At 50.8% G+C, this 20,814-nt stretch overlaps 2 pseudogenes; one reads left to right on the forward strand and one right to left on the reverse strand.

Annotated features, from left to right (window-relative positions):
* Positions 1-2,742: 2,742 nt before the first annotated feature.
* LOC115645513 lies at positions 2,743-3,797 on the reverse strand (annotated as a pseudogene).
* A 12,380-nt stretch (positions 3,798-16,177) lies between these two features.
* Positions 16,178-20,814, forward strand: part of LOC115648007 — a 32,795-nt pseudogene continuing 28,158 nt past the window's right edge.

A 20,814-nucleotide genomic window follows, 5' to 3' on the forward strand; every position in this document is an offset into this window, starting at 1 on the left:
AACTGGCAGCTGGATCTGGGCGCACCCACTCACCCAAAGCTTGGGACAGGGTCAGGCCAGGATGATGGGAAACTTCTCTGGCTGCCTTAGTTACATGGAGAGAGGTTATATTCTTACACTTTGCTCTGGAGTTCGCAAATAGCATTGAACCCAGCATAGAGAGGAGAGAAATGCTGCAGGAGTGGCCAGGGAAAGGCCGTGAGCTGCACCTCCCCTGGGAGTGACTGTAGAGGAAAGCAGCCCCTTCAGGGCTCCCCCATTCCTCCCAGTCTGGGCTCTGTAACTGCTGTTAATGTGTAATACTGTGTATATGTAGGGGGACTGTTGCCCCCTCACTAACACTCAGAGGGCGTGTTTTGGTTGCTAGCTCCCAGCAGTAAAAGGGGAGGGGTCGATGGGAAATCAGGACCCTGAGGCACTCCCCAGGAACAATGGGGGAGAGGCCAGTGTTCCCGGTCAGCTTGATTGACAGGGTGAGCAAGTTAATGAGGGAGTCAGGAGCCAAGGGGGACGTGGCCTCTATGAGAGCTGGAATTGCCTGGGTGAGACAGAGTGGGGCAGAGCTAAGGGTAGAGCAGGGGCCCGAGCTGAGCTGGGGAGCAGAGCTGGGCCTGCCACAGGGGCCAGAAAAGCAGCCTAGGGAGCAGGTCAGAGCTGGGAGCAGAATCACAGAAGCAGCCCACCGAGCAGACCTGCCCTGGGAGCAGAGCTGCAGCCACAGAGCCAGAGACACAGCCCAGGGGGAGCAGATCCTGTGCTGGGAGCAGAGCTGGGCCAGCCAGACACAGCCCAAGGGGAGCAGATCCTGTGCTGGGAGCAGAGCGGGGCCAGCCAGACACAGCCCAGGGGGAGCAGATTCTGTGCTGGGAGCAGAGCTGGGCCAGCCAGACACAGCCAAGGGGGAGCAGATTCTGTGCTGGGAGCAGAGATGGGCCAGCCAGACACAGCCCAGGGGGAGCAGATCCTGTGCTGGGAGCAGAGCTGCAGCCACGGAGCCAGAGACTCAGCCCAGAGGGAGCAGATCCTGTGTTGGGAGCAGGACTGCAGCCACAGAGCCAAAGGGGCCAGAGAAGCAGCGTCAGTGCTGAGGATGAGTGGAGCTGGGGCTGGAGCCAGGTGTGGTGAGCAATTGGGGCCAGCCAAGCGGGGGACCTTGGGCAAAGGGCCCATTGCAGAAAGACACCCCCAGCCAAGAATCCTTGCAGGCCAGGCTGGGAGGGGGATCTTAACAAGATGGGGGGCTGACGCTGGGAAGAAGGGTCCCACCACCCAAAGACCGGAGGTGTGCGGCCACCACCATTGCAAGTATCTAACCCGCAGCATCCCTGCAGCACAGCCAGGGCCTGAGAAGGAGACCTGGGACCTACAAGGAACAGACTGTGAACTGCCCTGATATTCCACAGACACTGTTTGTGATTTTCCCTGCCACAGAGCAGGGTGATGTGTTTTCCTTTAACCTTTCCCATTTTTTCCTTATTTTTTTTAATTAATTGTTGATTAAATAACTTGTATTTACTTTAAATCAGTGGGTCATAGAATATCAGGGTTGGAAGGGACCTCAGGAAGTATCTAGTCCAACCCCCTGCTCAAAGCAGGACCGATCCCCAGACAGATTTTTGCCCCAGATCCCTAAATGGCCCCCTCAAAGATTGAACTCACACTTCTGGACTTAGCAGGCTAATGCTCAAACCACTGAGCTATCCCTCAGGGAAGTGACCAGTGCGAGAGACACCCTTTTCTAGGTGACCACAGCAGGGTTGGGGGTTGAGCACCCCAGGAATCCTGGGCCCAGCCTTATTGGGGTTATGAGGACTCTGCCAGACAGGAGAGTGGAAGGGGAGTCTTAAGGGCAGGGAGGCCTCTGGGTAAAGGAAGTGGGAGCGAGGATTCAGATCCTTTCACCAGCCCACTTCACCGGTGTAGTGTAGAAGCCAGGAAAGTTCCCCACAATGGCTGGACTATTCCTCTGCTTACATATACTGAACTGCTTGGAATATATATTGCATGCAGGGTCGCAGCCATGTCACTCTCAGGACATTAGAAAGACCAGCTGAGGGAGGTGATATCTTTTATTGGACCAACTTCTGTTGGTGAGAAAACTGTGGAAGACCAAAAACTGGTTCCTCTCACCAACCATCGCTCAGCCTGAGATTGTGACCTGAGATTGGGACTGGATGCCTTTCTAAAAACGTACATGCTCGAGCTCAACACAAGATATAGGCTTAGTGCTGGGATCGCTGAGTGAAGGACTGGGGCTTGTGCCAGGCAGTCGGTCAGATGAGATAGTCAGAAAGGTTCCTTCTGGCCTGGGAACCTGTGAAAGATTCTCAGAGGGGAGAGGAGCAGAAGACTAGGCTTCAGAGGGTGCAAGGGAAAGGGGAGAGGGGTAACCATCTGGGCGTGAGAAGGTGTGTGCCGGGGACAGAGGAGCAGCCATCCTGTCTGTTTGGGTAGAATCCCGTGGGCCATAATAGTCTCTAGCTGAATGATGGACGATGAGGCCCTGATCTGGGCCGGGCCCGTGTAAATGACAAGTGATAACAATGTTCTAGAGCAGTGAAAAGTCAAAGCTGTGTTGTTCTGCAGACCCAGACAAGCCTGTTTATTAGCCCTGCGGCTCAGCAAGGCTAAGGTGGGTTTCCATATTGGAGAGTGACTCAGCCGTCTGGATCTTGGGCCCTGCTGAGCCTGATGTCACCTGCACAGACCTTACTCCCCAGCCACTGACTGTCCTGTGGGCCTTCAGGCTGCTTTAATGCCCAAAATGTGGAGACCCCTCTGCCTGATCTCTGGGGTTCTCACCCCGTAGATGATGGGGTTCATCATGGGAGGGGAAAGCAGGTACATGTTGGCAATGAGGATGTGAATGTGGGGAGCCACGTGGCCGAAGCGGTGGGAGAGGAAGGAGAAGAACGCAGGAGTGTAAAACACCAGCATTGCAAGTATCTAACCCGCAGCGTCCCTGCAGCACAGCCAGGGCCTGAGAAGGAGACCTGGGACCTACAAGGAACAGACTGTGAACTGCCCTGATATTCCACAGACACTGTTTGTGATTTTCCCTGCCACAGAGCAGGGTGATGTGGGAGCTGTAGGTGCTGAGGGACTTGCGCTGCGCCTCCTTGGAGGGGAGTCTGAAGGTGGCCCAGAGAATCATCACGTAGGACAGGACAATCAGCAGCAGGTCTAAACCGCTGGTGCAAAATGCTACAACCAGACTATAGGCTGTCATGACTGTAGTGTCCACACAGGCCAGTTTCACCGGTGCCATGACACAATAGGTGTGAGAAATGACATTGGTCCTGCAGTATGGGAGCCGCTGCAGCAGGAATGGGTGTGGGCCCAGTAACAGGACTCCCCTCATCACAACACGCAGCCCTACCTTGGCTATGGCCTGACTGGTCAGGATGGCCGAGTGTCGCAGTGGGTTACAGATAGCAACATAGCTATCAAAAGCCTTGGCCAGGATGAACCCGGACTCCATGGTTGACAGTGAGTGAAGGAGGTAACTCTGGGCCAGGCAAGCACTGGTGTGTATTGTCCTGTCGCTGAACCAGAAAATGCAGAGGGTTTTGGGCAGGGTGGTGGTGGAGATGACCAGGTCGGCGAGCGCCAGCATGGAAAGGAAAAGGTACATGGGCTCATGGAGGCTCGGCTAGGAGGAGGCCGTTCCCCAGGAGGGACAGAATGTAGACGGAGCAGAAGGGGTTGGAGATCCAGACGTTCGCTGTCTCCAGTCCCGGGATGCCGAGGAGGATGAAGGTGGAGTGGTGAGGTGTGGTCCAGTTTGAAACTGCCATGGTGGGGCCGGCTGGGTCTGTTCAGCTCCACAGCACGGCTGCTTCCAGCCCCTGTGGCTAGGCACACACTGGAACGATGATTGCAGGGCTTCCTGCACAGAATGAAGGAACGCAGTAGTCACCCCAGGCCTTCGGCATGTCCCCGTTTATTGCCCCCACCCATTCCAGGCCTGAGACTGCAACCTTGCGATTTGTGGAGCACCCAAAACTGCCTGACGAGCTCCTGCCCCAAACTGCTCCAATGAAATAGGACCCAACTCTGAATGTAGAGGGGAAAGTCTGGTGAGCAGAGACTGAGGGGGGTGGGGAACGGGCTGCACCGCACCCCACCTCTCCCCTTTCCCGTCAGCTGACGTGACCAGCGGTGGGACAGCTGACACTGACACTGACAGTGTTGTCATTAGGTTCAGCGTTAACTCCGGCGCTGCGAGGGGAGTTCAGCCCCCTTACAGCCACGGCCTCAGGCTGTCTGCGGGGAGGGGGCACATGAACCCGGCGAGCAGGCAGCTTCCTCCAGACTGATCACATTACTGCTCCTCCAGCACAGGCAGAGACGGTGCAGTCTGGGGAGCAGGGCTGTCACACCCGCAGACTGGGGCTCACACGTGCTGCGGCCACCCCCGTGTGCCATTGCAATGGAGCAGCACGTCTAACTGGGCTGACATGAGCCAGGCGATCCCAAACAGCCCCCCACCGGCACCCTCTGCCGCCTGCGCCCTCCTGTGGTGATCTAGGGAGCCGGCTCCCCCACATCCCCAGGGGTGGGATGCCCGGGGGCGAGCGCTGCTCTGTGTTACGACGTGGAGCTCACATTCAGCGCTCAGGCGACTTTTAATTGAATAGCTCAGCTCAAGAGCCCCCCAGGGCTGGCCGCAGCCTGCAGCTCACCCCACTGAAAATGTAGGAGACATCTGCGGTCCCTGGCCACACCCGCAGAGGTATTCAAGGTTGGCAGGTTCCCACAGGCCATGAGCACGGAGACCCTTAGGGCCAGGCTCCAAGATGAGCCCCAGGAAGCCAGAAGGGCGAGTCCTGCATGGGGCGTGTAAGCGCAGAGAGAGGTTCAGCCGGGCACCGGCTGCGTGAGGCAGAGCTAGCTGGGGGCTCTGCTTTGAGAGGGAACCAGCTGCTCCTGGGAGTGGGAAAGCTCTGAACAGCAGGACAGCGGCTCTGCGCGTTGGCTTCCTCTAGCGGAGGAGGCCTGGGCTGGGAAGCTGGTCCAGCTCCGAGCACAGAGGCAGATGCTCTTGGATCTCTCCCTGCCTGATGGATGTTTGCACTGGGTTTTGGGGTGCTGCCCTCTCCCCGCTGGGGCTATTCACATTCTCTTTAAGCTCCTCTGAGCAAGGCTCATCAGGGGAGCTCAGGCAGAAAAGAATAATCACCCCCATCCCTCCCACAGCAGGAAGGCAGGCAGGGAATGGTCTGGGCAGCTGAGTCCCACTCCCCCAGCCAGGCCACCGCTGATGTGCCTGGCTCTGATCTGTCCCAGCACCGATGAGGAGTGTGGTCACCAGTGACTACTCTGACTAGTGAGGACACTAGCTAATGCAAGGGGCAGCCCCCCGTCTGTCCCCTTGTCCTCCATGACTCTCCCCCTGCAGCTCCCCTGGATCTGTTCAGCTCCATCTCTTGGGTCTGTCACAGTCCCGGCTTGGAGCTCTCTGGGCAGGGACCGTTTGGGTGTTGCTCCCCTGCAGCACCCCTGGATCTGTTCAGCTCCATCTCTTGGGTCTGTCACAGTCCCGGCTTGGAGCTCTCTGGGCAGGGACCGTTTGGGCGTTGCTCCCCTGCACAGCACCCTGGATCTGTTCAGCTCCATCTCTTGGGTCTGTCACAGTCCTGGCTTGGAGCTCTCTGGGCAGGGACCGTTTGGGCGTTGCTCCCCTGCAGCTCCCCTGGATCTGTTCAGCTCCATCTCTTAGGTCTGTCACAGTCCCGGCTTGGAGCTCTCTGGGCAGGGACTGTTTGGGCGTTGCTCCCCTGCACAGCACCCTGGATCTGTTCAGCTCCATCTCTTGGGTCTGTCACAGTCCTGGCTTGGAGCTCTCTGGGCAGGGACCGTTTGGGTGTTGCTCCCCTGCACAGCACCCTGGATCTGTTCAGCTCCATCTCTTGGGTCTGTCACAGTCCTGGCTTGGAGCTCTCTGGGCAGGGACCGTTTGGGCGTTGCTCCCCTGCATGGCACCCTGGGCAATGGGGCCAGCTGCCCAGTGCAGTAACAGCAACAAGCAGAGCCCTGGCACCCTCACTCCAGCGGGAAATTCTCAGCTGCCCACACCCCAAGCGTCAGCACTCAACAAGAGCGTGGAGGGGTGAGTACCAGAGGGGGGGATCCCCTGCACGGCTGGCTCTTCTACCCTCAGTGACCCAGCCGCCGGCTCCAGCACGCTGCACTCGTGCAACTACAACTTTGTACCAAAACCATCCTTGAATTGGCCTGATCTCACTGCCTCCCCCACTCCCCATGCTCCCCCAAGATCCTGGGGCCAGAAGTTAAGGTGAAATAAATTCAACCCTGAAGTAAAATGCAAGTACCTAGCTGTGAGGGTGGTTAGACATTGCACAGCTCACCTGGGTGGTGGGTGGGGTGACCCAACATGGCTTAGAGTCTCTCAGGTTAGCACTGATATATTTTTAAATGAAGTTTAAAAACCAGATGCTTTAATCCAGTATCTGGCAGTAATTCCATGGCCTTGTTTGTGGAGGGCGAGGTTGTGGGGATTCCCTGTAATTTGTGAGACCCCCTGTTCATCCCGTCCCTCCCTGGGCCATGGGGAGAACCGGAAGGCCTGTGGTGCATTAGGACAGCGGCTGTACTCAAATCTCAGGATTTAGAGCTTCAGTCAGTTGGACTTGGGGCCAGGAAGGAATTCCCCCTCCCAGCACCTCTAACAATTGGCCAGATGTATTCTGGGCTTTTCTATACCTTCCTCTGAAACATCAGCGGTTGGCCAGAGCTGGTGAAGGGATACTGGATGGGGCGGACCAGTGCCCTAGGCTGGAACAGAGAATCCCTTTTCTTGGATGCCTGGCTGGTGGGTTTGGTCACGTACTCAACATTTAATGCCTTGCCAGATTTGGGATCAGGAAGGAATTTCTCCCAGGTCAGATTGGCAGAGACGTGGGGTTTTTGCCTTCCTCCGCAGCCTGGGGTGTGGGTTGCCCACTGGAAACACCTGGGCATGTCTCACCTGACCAATCCCCTGCCATTTAAAGGGCCTCTGGCATGGCGGGGGGGCTTGGTCCCTCCTGTTCTCTGCCTGAGGACACAACAGCATAGTCTCCCGAGGACTGAAATGTTTTGATCTAACTCAGCGGTTCTCAAACCGTGGGTTGTGATACCAAAGTAGGTCACGAACCCATTTTCATATGGTCACCAGGGCTGGCTGAGACTTGCTGGAGCTTGGGGCTTAAGCCTGATTCTCACCACCCACGGCCAAAGCCAAAGCCCGAAGGATTCAGCCCTGGATGGCAGGGTTCAGGTTACAGGCCCCCTGGCTGGGGCTGAAGCCAGGGCTCGGGCTTTGGCTTCCCACTTGGGGCAGTGGGAATCAGGGGGACTCAGGCTTCAGTCTCCCCTGTTGAGATCAGGTAGTAACTGTTGGTGTCAGAAGGGGGTCACGGTTTAATGAAGTTTGAGACCCCCGGTCTAACTGAAGTCCTTGGCTCAGGAAAGGGGTAAGCAGGTGCATTTCCCTGGCTTGTTCGTACCAGGGTCAGACTGGATGGACTAATGCTGGGGAAGTATGTAGTGTTGCCAGTTATGGTTAGCTGTATTCCTTGAGATTTCATCTCATGGCATAGTTTTAATTAAAAATTAATCTTTAATTCCTGGCGACTCCAGGCCAGTCCTGGAGGGCTGGCAACCCCAGCACTATGGAGGAGTTCAGCTAAGCAGAAGCAGGGCACGGAGGCTGCTCCCAGCCCTTCCTACACGTAGGGGTGAGCGGCCTCTCTAGCCACGTGGGAGCCAGAGCCAGCAAAGGGAGGCGCTGGCATTATGAGAGGAGGGAAGAGAAAATAAAAAGCTCCTGTTGCTTAGACCAGCTTTCCAGGCGTGATTCTCAGCACTGTCTCCCCCGACCCTGAGCCGGCTCCTCTCTGAGCTTCCCTGGCCTGGGACCTGCCTCAGCTCTGTGCTTCCTCTGGGCTATTATGTCGGGCAGGTGCAACTAACCAGGGCCTTTTCTGGGCTCCAAAGCCCTGCACTCACCCGGCTCCTGTGCAGCAGACAGGGGCTGCCCGGGCAGCGGGAGGTATCCGGAGAGTCTCTGTGCTGTGCCAGAGAAGCGCTCGGCAGGGAGGTTTACAGCCATCGCTGTGGGATCCCAGCAGAGTTTCTGCCTCATGTGGGGAGCCGCCGCTTAGCGGAGAGCATGAGATAGAGAAACAGTCGCCAGCTTTTCCCTGTCCCTGAGCATATGGCACCGCATAGGGGCTGGGAGAGTGACATGCCAGGGGCATTGCAGATTTACACCAGTGTGAGAGTGTTGGGGATGCACTTGGCATAACCCAGGTAATTTGGGAGAATGAAAGGCCATGAGAGCCGATGAAGTTCTCTTGTTCTGAGCCATAGTGCACCAGCTCCTCCATTTTGAGTTTAACTCCTCCATGTTTGACCTCAGGTTGCCCTTGTTGGGAGGGGCTACTCCTACTCCCTCTGTTGCTGGGTAGATTTAACCTTTGGGCGGGAAACTGAACTGTTACTAGGCAGACTCAGCCTTGGGTGGGGACTGTGTGAGTGACAGATCATGCTATAATGTGTATCAGTTTTGGTTCCAGTATAAATAGTTAGGTTAGCTGTTTGTTTGGCGCACTTGATCTGAGTCCTGTGTGGCTGCAGGCGTCTTATTTGAGCTCAAATAAAGTTTGGTTACTTCTCCACCCTGGAGTGTTCTATTGGTTGCGAAGCACACCGGGCAACGGACCCAACCGTTGCCACCCTCGGGCACTCTGTGCCGGCAACAAAAGCAGCATTGGTTCAGACAAGGCAAGGGGAATTGAGTGGGGCCTGCCCGCTTCACAGCCCAGTGTGGAGTCTTGTGTATTTTCACTGTGATCACTGGCCAGAGCCCTTGTTACCGCCAGTCCCTGAGCTGGCTCTGGTAAGGGGACAGCAACCTTAACCTTGATTCCAGGGGCTACTTAGGCACCTGAAAATTCTGCATTTTTGGCAGATAACTTAGCAATTAGCTGACAGACACACTGGATTTTATTCCTATATAAAAGAAAGAAAATTAAAAAATATTAGATGCACTCAGCTCTAATACTAACAGGTTCTGACTTCATGTGGCAAGTCACTTAAGGGACACTGGTTAGGTTTAAAAATTTGATGTATGTTCTTACTTTATTACTAACTCTGCAGAGAGAGACCCCATCAGGACTCCTGGGTTCTGTCTCAGCTTGGGGAGGGAAGAGGAGGGGAGGGGGGTCTAGTGGGATACAACAGGAGGCAGATATATCTGGTATCTCTATAAGAACATCAGAATGACCCTTTTGGGTAAGACCAATATCAAGCTTTAGCAGTAAACAGTAATTATGGGAGCTTCCCAAAGGGAGTTGAGAGCTCTCCTGCTCTCTGTGAGTCAGAGAGGACTGGGCTGTTCTTTGTGTTTTGTTTTTTTTCCTGTATATTTCAGGACCCAAGGATCATTTGTACAATTTCATGTCTTTTGACAAGTTGAAATTCCTCAGAGAACAAAAGGTAATTAGGATGACTTTGAAGGATGTCCATCACCATTACTTAGTTATATAAATTAACATAAGGCCATTTGCTTGTTCTCCACCGTTCACAGTACATTTCAAAGAGAGATGAATACTGAGATAACCTGTGTTTACAATTTATTTACATGATAGGATGTTCTTTTGACCTCTGAATTATCAGAATAGAGCACAGACAGGGACTGTTGATTACATTTTCCACACTACTTATACATATGTAAATACACAAAACCACAAACATTATCTCCTCACATGTCTTCTGTTGGTTATTTATTTTGCAAGATGTTTAACTGATGTTGCACCCTATAATGCTTTATGGAAATATGCTTATGAATGTATATATGACATAACTGGGCATACCATGTAACATATCTCTGTAAAGGTTATGATCTACTGAATCTATCCATCCTATCTGTACACATGTAACATTTTTGTATTCAAAGTTATAAATATTGGCTGCATACTTGTTTGATTTTAAGTAACCTTAGTAAGGCCTTTGGTCAGATTCTTAAGAAAGGAATTTTCATGTTAAGTGCCCAATCAAGAAACACTGAATGGACAATAGAACCTTGGAAGACTCCAATCCAAAGAAGACGTCTACTTGGGGACGTTGAAGGTAGTGTGTAAACAATGGCTGCCACCTGTAAAGTTCTGAGTCATGGGCAGACATGTGACTTGCTGGATTCTGCATAGGAGAGAGGGGGGGGACTCCACCCACAAAAGAAAGTCTATTTAAGGCCCTTGGAGACCCCTCCATTTGGTCTTCAGCTGGCTCAGGAGAGAGCCCCTCCACCCCAAAGGATGCCTGAAACAAACTGGAACAAAGGACAGCAACCACACAAGTGAAGATCGCTGGAGCCAGACTAGAGGGAGATTAGTCTGTAAAAGAAACTTATTGGAACATCTCTGAGGGGGAGATTTCATCTGTAATCACTTTCGTACTGTACTAGGCTTAGACTTGCATGTATTATTTTATTTTGCTTGGTAATTCACTCTGTTCTGTCTGTTATTACTTGGAACCACTTAAATCCTACCTTCTGTGTTTAATACAATCACTTTTTACTTATTTATTGACCCAGAGTATGTATTAATACCTGGGGAGGGGGGCCAAACAGCTGTGCATATCTCTCTACCAGTGCTATAGAGGACGGACAGCCTATGAGTTTACCTGTATAAGTTTTATACAGGGTAAAATGGATGTATTTGGAGTCTGGATCCCATTAGGACCTCCCATTGGGAGCTGGGCATCTGAGTGCTGGAGACAGAAACACTTCTCAAGCTGTTTTCAGTTAAGCCTAAAGCTTTTGGGGGATGTTGTTCAGACCTGGGTCTGGGTTTGCAGCAGACATAGCATGTCTGGCTCAAGCCAGGCAGGGCACTGAAGTCCCAAACAGCCAGGGAAAATGGGCTCAGAGGAAATCTTGGCACATCAGGTGGCACATCCCGAGAGTTTTCTCTGATCCAACCCATCACAGCAATATAGAACCATTACTACACTCCCCTTTCCTGCACCTCATCTCCACTCTTCGCTGGATCACTCACCAGCAGTTCTGTTCTGTCAGGACTTTTTGGAAAGTCTTGCACAGGTATTGCAGAGGGATTTTGTTCATGACTCTGAATGTAAGTGTTAGAAACAGCTACTGGTCAGTTACCGGGAGACCGTATCATAAAGCTGTTCACTGAACGAAGAGTTAATAGCACAAACCCATTGCAAACACTATTTGGAGTACTACTGAAATACTTTCTAAAGCAAAAGCCTTTATGCAGTAAAGTTACCACTGCTCCTTCCTCTAGAGATTCCAACAACTCTGCTGCTGGTTTTTGATATACATGCATGTCATGAACTTTGTCTTTTTAATATTCATATTACAATGAAAAGTTTTGGCATAACATTTACACATTTGTACTTTGACACACATGTAAACTCATTCGTTCCCCTCTAATCGTCTTTCAGAAATGATTTCTCAGGCTAGAGTGGGACATAAAATGTAGCATCTGTCATCTGGATTTCTTCAGAACCTGAAAGATCCCAGTGTCTCAGCCCTCGGTCAGTGGCTTGTCAGCAAACAAAAGTCTAGTAGCTCCTCTGTCCCTGGGTTAATAGCTGACTGGTTCTCCTCAGGTTCTGTTCTGTCAATCTACAGCCTGTATCCGGAGTGGTAACAGGCATTCCCTGAGCTCTCACTTTCTAGTACATAGTGACCCCAGAGCTGTTATTCAGGCAGGATGAGGGTTTGCAGGACACAGATTTCAAAGGCAAATGCATGAGTATTCATGGAAATAGAACATTATTTCACACATGAAATGGGACAGAGGCTCATGGTTAAAGCTAGAGCTGGGCTGGAAAACTGAGAGGTTCCCCCCCCCACACGTACCCCCAATAAAAAAGTATGACCCAAATGAAAATGTTTCCTTTTTATCCATTCTCTGGGGTGTGTTTTCATAGAAAATGGATCATTTTTCTGTAAAATATCAATTTCCACGATACTGCCCAGCTGCAGCTGCCTGGATCCCCAAGAAAAATTGAGACTATTCATCTGCTTCTCCCTCATAACATAAATGAAGGCTGCCCTGGTGGAGTCTCTGGCTGCACTCTGGATATGTAAAGGTCAAAACCTCCCAATCAGTCTATGGCTGAGGATTTGTGCCCTTCAGCTACACCAACCAATCTGCCAGTCTCTGTGGGACTATTGTGACAGGCCCTGGTAGCACATCTCTAATGAGCTTCCAGGGAGCTGGTGAGGGTCCTGGAGTAGTTGGGGAGGCCCAGAGATTGTGCGTGGGTGAGCTTAGCTCCCAATGGATCACTGAGATCAGGGCATAACTTTGGGGATTCCTGGGTCCTGGGTCCCCCCTTTTCATTCTTCAGGGAAAAGGAAGGGAGCTCCCCTCCTGGAACAATCTGAGGAAAATTTCCATGTACAGAGACTTATGGATTCTCTGTCCTCTGGTCAGCATTCTGGGTGTGTAATGCAGGAAAGGGGGTTGCTGCAGAGAAATCTGCTCCTATATTAATATTATTATTCTAATTTAGTTTATTTCAGCAAGATCACAGCTGTTATGGCATCATCATTACCACTCGGCCACCCTCGAGGTAGCCATGTGAATAACAGGGATGATAAGCCCCAATTCCAGCAAGACAGCCTGCAGCAGGGCTGGTTCTGCAGTCTCACTGGGTAGCATTAGCACGCATTCCCTATAATTTCGCCTCTTGTACTTTGCCTTTCGTTCTCACGGGGTTTATAGCTGCTGCACACGAAGCCAAGCAGCTAAGTATCCCTGATGGTCAAGTGACCCCTGGGATATTGCGAACATGCTTCATAAAGACAGGTGCCTCTCTGTCTGAACAGACGCTGCCTGCTGCCCTGTAACCTCTCCGATGACTCCTTATCCTTTAGGGTGAAGACCTCTGGTGTCAGCGGCTCCCCTTCTAGCAGGAATTGGGTACGTTGGCAGGTTTCACTCTCTTTAAAATACAAAGTGATGTGTAACGGCTGCAAGCTGTTTCCATTTGCAGATGTTCTGTGCAGCGGCAGAGGGCTCAGCTGGGCTGTTGGGGTGACTCAGTGATGGGGCTGGAGGGCAGGTCGCAGTAGGTCGCTTGGGAACCCCTCCCCTACATCTGCCCATGCTCCACGGGGAGTAATTCAATCTACACAGAAATCTGACATTCATAGCAAGCTTGCAGTGCTAAAATCCTGATGCCTTGAGCAATGATTTCTCAAGGACTCCCATTTTTAGAGGTGCTGTGTGCTCTGGGCTCGACCCTGCCAGGGGCTGAAGAAGAAGAGACCCCACGGAATATCAGTGACAACTTCCCAAATTGCATCAGGTTTATTTGCTGCTGGAAATTTAATCAGCAAAAGCATTTTCAACAATTTTACTCTGTGACTGGATTGTAGATGCAGGAATTCAGAGCTGAGTTGCTCTGAGGGCACACAAGCAAGTCTCATTTTATGTGAGGGTTCCGTTCCACGGTTAGAGCGTAAAGCGAAAACCACAAATGGTGAAACACTCATTGAGTTGAATGGCGGGCGGAATCGCCCGCATTACAGAAGCAGCTTTTATATTGTAATTTTTCTTTTTTTCCCCTGTTTTTACTGACTGCAGAAAGATGAATTTGCGCATGTTAAATGAGCATAAGATGCGACTTGCCTGTATTTCTGTTTCCTGACTGGCTGAAGGCTCCAGCCCTTCTGCCCTGAAGATACCCCTCAGAGTTACAGGGCTATGTTCATCTCTTTCCCTTCTCTGGTTTCTGAGGGCCAAATGTCAGGATTCGTAGCCTCCGTTCTCACGGGGTGAAATCTCACCAGTCTCCCACACTCAGACTGGGCCCTGGGCTACCGCACAATGTGGCTGTAGCACTGAGCACTGTGCCTGCTCAATAGGTCCGGCTGGGTTTGTACCTGTGGCTGACATGTGTGTGCTAAAGTACAGCTGTGTAAATGTTATGCCAAAGCTTTTCATTGTAATACAAATATTACAAACACAAATTTCATGACATGTCTGCATATTGAAAGCCAGCGGCAGAGTTGTTGGAATTGCTACAGGAAGGAGCAGTGGTAACTGTTTGCAATAGGTTTGTGCGATTCACTCTCTGTTCAGTGAACAGCTGTATGGTACTCATCCCTGCTAACTGAGCAGAAGCCATTTGTAATACTTACATTCAGGGTCATGCACACAATAACTCTACAATAGCCGTGCAAGACTTTCCAAAAAGTCCTGAGAAAACAGAACCGCTGGTCCATGTTTCAGCAAAGAGGAGAGCTGAGGTGCAGGAAAGAGCAGTGTGATAGTTTTTTATGTAATTTACCTCCATCACCTGTTAAAAAAGCATGACTGAGGTAACTAGCACACTCAACTAGATATTAGTGCAAATCTAGTGTTTGCACTATTCATCCGTTTGCGATGCCAACCCCTCCCTCATGCAGCTGAAGTAACTGTCCATGTGTCATAAACACCATGTTAGCTTGTAACTTACCAGACAACTACAATCCCTTGAATGGGGAGCAGATGCGGGTCCTTTGGGGAAGAAGGGGAACCTGTAGGATGATCAAACTCTTTGGATTCACTCAACATAGGCTAGGCAAAGCACTTCAACTTCTCTTGGAGGGATTCTTGGGGTCAGAGTGCATCACTGGGAGCATTTGGTAAGGGAAAGTTAATAGACTCTGGTTCCAATCGAATTTACACATGTAAATCTGGAGTGATGTTGTTATTGAATTCAGAAACAGACCCTGAAAGTTTATCCCATGTGCTGCAAAGAGGCAGTGGCATAATTTGAACTCACATGAGCAGAGAATATAAAAAATAAGGTACATAATGAGGCAATGAAACACATTTATGAATAACTTAAATGCAAGACAGATAAACACAATGACCATTTTCACCATGCACTTGCCATATGTGTACACACATGTTGTGATACAATGGGCCACACTTTGAAGTTGAGGGCCAGAAAGGGTGTCTGTGTGAATGTCATTATTGCAAACTCACACACTGCTCAAATAGTCTGTGGAACTCTGATCCACTACATATAAATGGGGCCAAAGGATTAGCCGGATTCAAAGAGGGACTGGATTTACACCACAAAATATGTCTAACTAGTGGGTGCCTGGGGAAAACTTTCCCTTGGAGCAGTTAATCTCATAGCTCCTGATTGCAGGGATTCTTCTATCTTCCCCTGATGCATATGTAACTAGTTACTGAGCCAGAAGGACTGCAGGTCTGATCCAGTCTGGCAGTGCCTGTCTTCCTATTGGCATATCCTATTGGGGGCGTAAACCCAAATCTATTTTTTTTCTGATCTTCCTTGAGCTTATGGGAATCCTAGATTTGCACTCAGCAGAAAGATGTCTCATTAAATATCATCTACTTTCCTGTTCTTTTTCCTTTCAGGAAGGAAAGTTCAAAACTTCTCAGACCTGCCCAGTGTGGTATGTCAGCTGTCAATGACACCAAATTCACACCTGCAGTGTTTCTTCTCACTGGGATACCTGGGCAGGAAGACATCCATCGCTGGGTCTCTGTCCTCTTCTGCTTCATGCCGCTTAAGCCCTGCCCCTTGACCCCTTAAGCCCTGACCACCTGTCACTGGAAGTCCCACCCATGGGGAATATTACTTCCGGGGTCAAGGAGGATACACAGCCGGAAGCAAAGTGTGTCATGTGACTCCTCCAAGAACTCCTCCCACTTCCCTCTACCAATCAGGAGGGGTTTCTCCCCCATAGGCCCACCCTGAGAGGAGATTTGTCCAATCAGGGGTGTTCCTGGGCATGGTGAGCCATCCGGAAGTGGTTCGTGTGACCCCTCCAAGAACTCCTCCACTCCCCGCTGCGAATCACGATGGGTTTCTGCCACACAGCACCGCTCTGAGAGCAGATTTGACCAGTCAGTGGTGTTCTGGGGTGGGGTGACCTGCCCAGAAGAGGGTCGTGTCACCCCTCTAAGAACTCGTCCCAGCGCCCTCTGCCAATCAGAGCGCAGCACTATCACCCCATGAGTCCCAGCAATCGGGACAGAAGAGGCCATCTTTTACCAAGAACACGTGCTTTAGAAATCGAGGAAACATGGACGCCTTCACCACCCTGGTGAGCACTTCGGAAGTTGTGTGAGCCCCGAGGGCCTTTGGACTTGTGTGGAGAAAGCGCTACATGAGCGACAGTTCCCGCGATGGCCCTTTGACTCAGCCGTTGGTGGATACGCCAGAACCCGAGATCCAAACCCTCGTGAGGCACCAGATGAGCATGAAGGCTTCTCGTTCTTCACCCCCCAGAGGTGGAAGACGAACGCAGCTCAAGGGAGTCACCAGAGGACAAGGTGAACAAAAAAGATGTCACTCAGGTAAATGAATGATTAAGAAGTGACGGTTGATGATGGGGTGCAATGAAATTAGGAAACGGGAGGTTGTGTAAATCTAAAAACAAGCAGTGGGGTGCTTACGCTGTTTCTTTTCTGAAAATCTCTCAACAGCTCGACGATGCCTTTCTAGAGGCCTTTGAGAACTGACATCGGTAGCCTTGTCGGAGCAGTGATGAGCTGCCAAAACATTAACAACAGGTTCTCTCCTCCTCACCCCACGAGGGGGTCATCCACCCCAGGGGATCATGCCCCATCCAGCCCCCTATGTTCTTTGATGCTCACCGGGACCCCTGCCCCATCCACCTCTCTTCCCTGTCCCCTGACTGTCCCCTGCCACTCCATCCAACTCCTCCTCTCACTCCTGATGGCCACCTGAGACCCATGCCCCATTCAACCACCGTTTTTCTCTGTTCCTGCCCCCCACCACCCCATCCAAACCCTGCTCTTTCCTGACTGCCCCCCGAACCCTTGGCCCTTTTCAATCCCCCTGCGCCACACCTCATCCATTCCTCAGAACCCACCGAACTCCCCTGCCCTCTTCCAACACCCCGTCCCTCCTCCCTGCCCCTTACCACGCTGCCTGGAGCCACTCGGCCAAGGCCGGGTCTGCTCGGCTGGAACCAGCACCAGCGCTGCAGGGCCTGAGCCGGGCTGTCTCGGAGCCACTCGGCCAGGACCGGCACCGGTGCCGCAGGAGTCGAGCCGGGCCGATGCCACTGGAGCTAGAGCCAGGGGTGCTTGGCCAGGACTGAGCAGGGGCGCTCAGCCAGGTCCAGGCCAGGGGCCAGGCTGGAGGGAGCCACTCAGCCTGAGCCAGACTGGATCACGCCATGCCTCTCTGGAGCCCTCCTCATGCCTGCCCCCCAGCTTACCTGCCTGCTACTTGTTTCAGGCTTCTCGCGAATGTCTGATTCGCCGGAAGCAGGGGAGGGGGAGGAGAAGGAGGGCAGAGCGTTCAGGAGAGTAGTGGGAAGTGAGCTGGGGCCGGGAGCAGGTGGATAGCTGCCCGAGCTTTAGTTAAATTTAAAAGCTATTTCAGAACCGGCTGTCCTGGAACAACCGCTTCTAAAAGGGTTTCTAAATTTAACAACCGGTTCCTGCGAACTGGTGGGAACTGGCTCCAGCTCACCACTATGTGGGAGTAAATACATCATGCATCAGCATTTGTCCACTTTTACAAGCTTCTGTAAAAGGTCGTATTAAACCAGGCAATTAATAAAACTTATTTATTTAAATGTGTCAATATGAATGTGTCCCCCTTTATATTTGTATTAGCAAAAGACGGTACCCATAACAGTAATTTCTACACAAGCAGCTCTGTTAAAGAAAATATATTACATCCCTGGGGAAGTTGGGAGCTTCGGCGGGGTGAACCCTCTTTTTCAAGTGGCCAGAAAGCATAGTAAAACTTTAAATAGAAGACAGGGAACAGTTTGGCTTTCAGAGAGGGACACTTACACTTTACACATTTCCACCCCACCATTAACTTCAGCCTGGACCATTCCACACAAGAGAGCCACTTCCTAGACACTACAGCACTAATAAACGATGGCCACCTAAACACCACCCTATACCGGAAACCTACTGACCACTAGACTTTCCTACATGTCTCCAGCTTTCATCCAGATCACACCACTCAACCCATTGTCTACAGCCAAGCTCTACGATACAATCGCATTTGCTCCAACCCCTAGAGATAGAGAAAAACACCTACAAGATCTCTATCAAGCACAATACCCACCTGCTAAAGTGAAGAAACAGATTGACAGAGTCAGAAAAGTACCCAGAAGTCACCTACTACAGGACAGGCCCAACAAAGAAAGGAACAGAACACAACTAGCCGTCACCTTCAGCTCCCAACCAGCGGCGTATTATCACCTAGGCCAACAAGGCCTAGGCCTAGGGTGTCAAATTTGCTCAAGTCCCCTCCTCAATTTTGCCTCTTCCCCAAATCCCTGGCCCACCTTCTCCCCCAGGCGCACCGCGATTCCCTCGTTCCACCTCCCTCCCAGGATTGCCACGCGAAAGTGCTGGGAGGGAGGGAGAAGCGAGTAGCGGCGCACTCAGAGGAGGAGGAGCAGAGGTGAACTGCGGCCCGCGGGTGCGGGGAGTAACCCGGGAGCAGGGGTGGGAACCGCTTCCCGCCCCAGCTCAAGTCCGTTCCACTGCCGCCATCCCCCGAGAGCGCCACAACTCCTCTTCTCCTCTCTTCCTACCAGGCTTGTCGTGGGGGAGTGGAGGTGAGCAGGCGTATGGGGGGGTGCAAGGCAATTTTTTGAGGGCCTAGGGGCGGCAAATTTGTTACTCTGCCACAACCCCCAACTAAAACCTCTCCAGCACATCATCAAGGACCTACAACCTATCCTGAAGGACAATCCCTCACTCTCACAGATCTTGGGAGACAGGCCAGCCCGCTCTTACAGACAGCCCACAAACCTACCGCAACCACACAACAAAAACATTAACCCAGAAACCTATTCTCGCAACAAAGCTCTTGCTAACTCTGTTCACATACCTATTGAGGGGATACCATCATAGGATCTAATCACATCAGCCACACTATCAGAGGCTCATTCACCTGAATGACTGGGTAAAGAGTGTGCTTCAGCTCAGTCTTGCAGATCCTGAGGAGGAATCCAATGCTCGGCATTAGCTGCCTTCCATGACATTTAAACAATCAAATATTTAAACAATTGCAGAAGTTTGCATGGTCACTCTGGCTACTTAATAGACTTTCTGTTGCATTTTTTTTTCAGTGCAGATGTGAACATGTTTACTGAGAACTTTTTTTTAAAAAAGTTTCACTGTGCAGGAAGGGTACAATATGGTTGTCCAGAAGTCAGATGGCGTAATATGTCAACAAGTACCAATCATAACACTGATAAGCAATGTACATTTAGACAAAGAATAACCTAAAGTATTACTGGAACAGATTACGGGGTAGCAGAGAGTTGGCTTTTAACAAAACATAAAAAGGGAATTCATTATTTTAAACCTGACTCTAGGCTATTACAATTCTGCCTATAATAATACAGTGGAGGATTGTTTTATTTGCTCCTTCATAATGTGACATGCAAGAAATATTTGGCAATTGATCTGTAGGTAATTATTTTGAAGTATCATTATTAATGGATTACGGACCCATTTCAGCAAGGATTGAAGTTGATGTGTTTGAATGTTAGGCCTATGCCTAAGTACCTTGCTTTATCAGGACAATAATGCCTATCACAATCCATTTTAAGTAGATCAGGTTTGCTAGCATACCTTCTACATGGGAAATTATGAAAGTCTGTAAATGAAGACATTGGCATGTAGTTTTGCTATAAAATATTAACTATGAGACAAATAGTTTTTAATGCTTTTCACTTCCTTTTGCTCTGCAAGACCACTCTCTCTTAGCTGTGTCAAGCTGGGGTCCAATGCTTGTGTGTCATCAACAGGTTTGCTGTTTACTGAGTTTCAGCCAGCCATATGTGTGCTTTCCCCATTGACTTCAACTAGGACCAGATTAAGGGCCTGTCTTCACTGCAAAGTTAACTTCACTTGTAACGCAAGTGTTGCCCCCAACTTAAGTCCCATTCACCCACAAACCGTAATTAGAGTTGCTGGCCTGTCAGGGTGTATGGGCTAAATCTCAACTCAAGTGAGCACAAATTGTCATTTGCTACCACAACCACTCTGTAGTGTGGATGCAGGCCAGTTCTCCTTGAGTGCTGCGAGTCTTCTAGTACATTGGCACAATTCCCTCCATGGGCTCAGAAAGGACAGACCATTTCTCCCACAATTCATTGGGGGGGGGGGGAAATGTATAGAGTGGCTCAGCCTACTGCGGCACAAAGAACCATGGGATATGCCTCCTGGAACTCTTAGCACTACACACGAGCGAGGGACGTGCCAGTGTGGATACAGCAACACGTGTTATTTCACAGTGGACTCCTCTCACTCAGTCTAGGCTAACTTAAAAGGAGTAACCCAAGTGTAGATAACTTGAGTTAACTCTGAAGTGAAGAAACTCCCTATGTCAACCCAGACCTCTAGGCACATCATGACATGGGGTCCGGCATGGCACTGCCCCCACAGCCCTGTCCCCAGCTCCACTTGGAGTGGCAGTGTCATAAACAAATAGTTAAGGGTTAATGTCTCTTTTACTTGTAAAGGGTTAACAAACAGTAAACCAAAAACACCTGACCAGAGGACCAATCAGGAGACAAGATACTTTCAAATCTCAGTGGAGGGAAGCCTTTGTTTGTGTTTTTTGGGTTTTGCTTTGTTCTCTCTGGGTCCTGAAAAGGACCAGACGTGCAACCAGGTTTCTTGCCAATCTCCCTGCTACAGTCTCTTATATATTTAGAATAGTGAGTATTAAGTAGGAAAGGCGTTTATAGTCTTTTGATTGTTTTCTGTATTTGCAATTGTGTAATTTGCTGGA

The sequence above is a fragment of the Gopherus evgoodei genome, chromosome 1 (assembly GCF_007399415.2).
Source record: "Gopherus evgoodei ecotype Sinaloan lineage chromosome 1, rGopEvg1_v1.p, whole genome shotgun sequence".
Lineage (NCBI taxonomy): Eukaryota > Metazoa > Chordata > Testudines > Testudinidae > Gopherus > Gopherus evgoodei.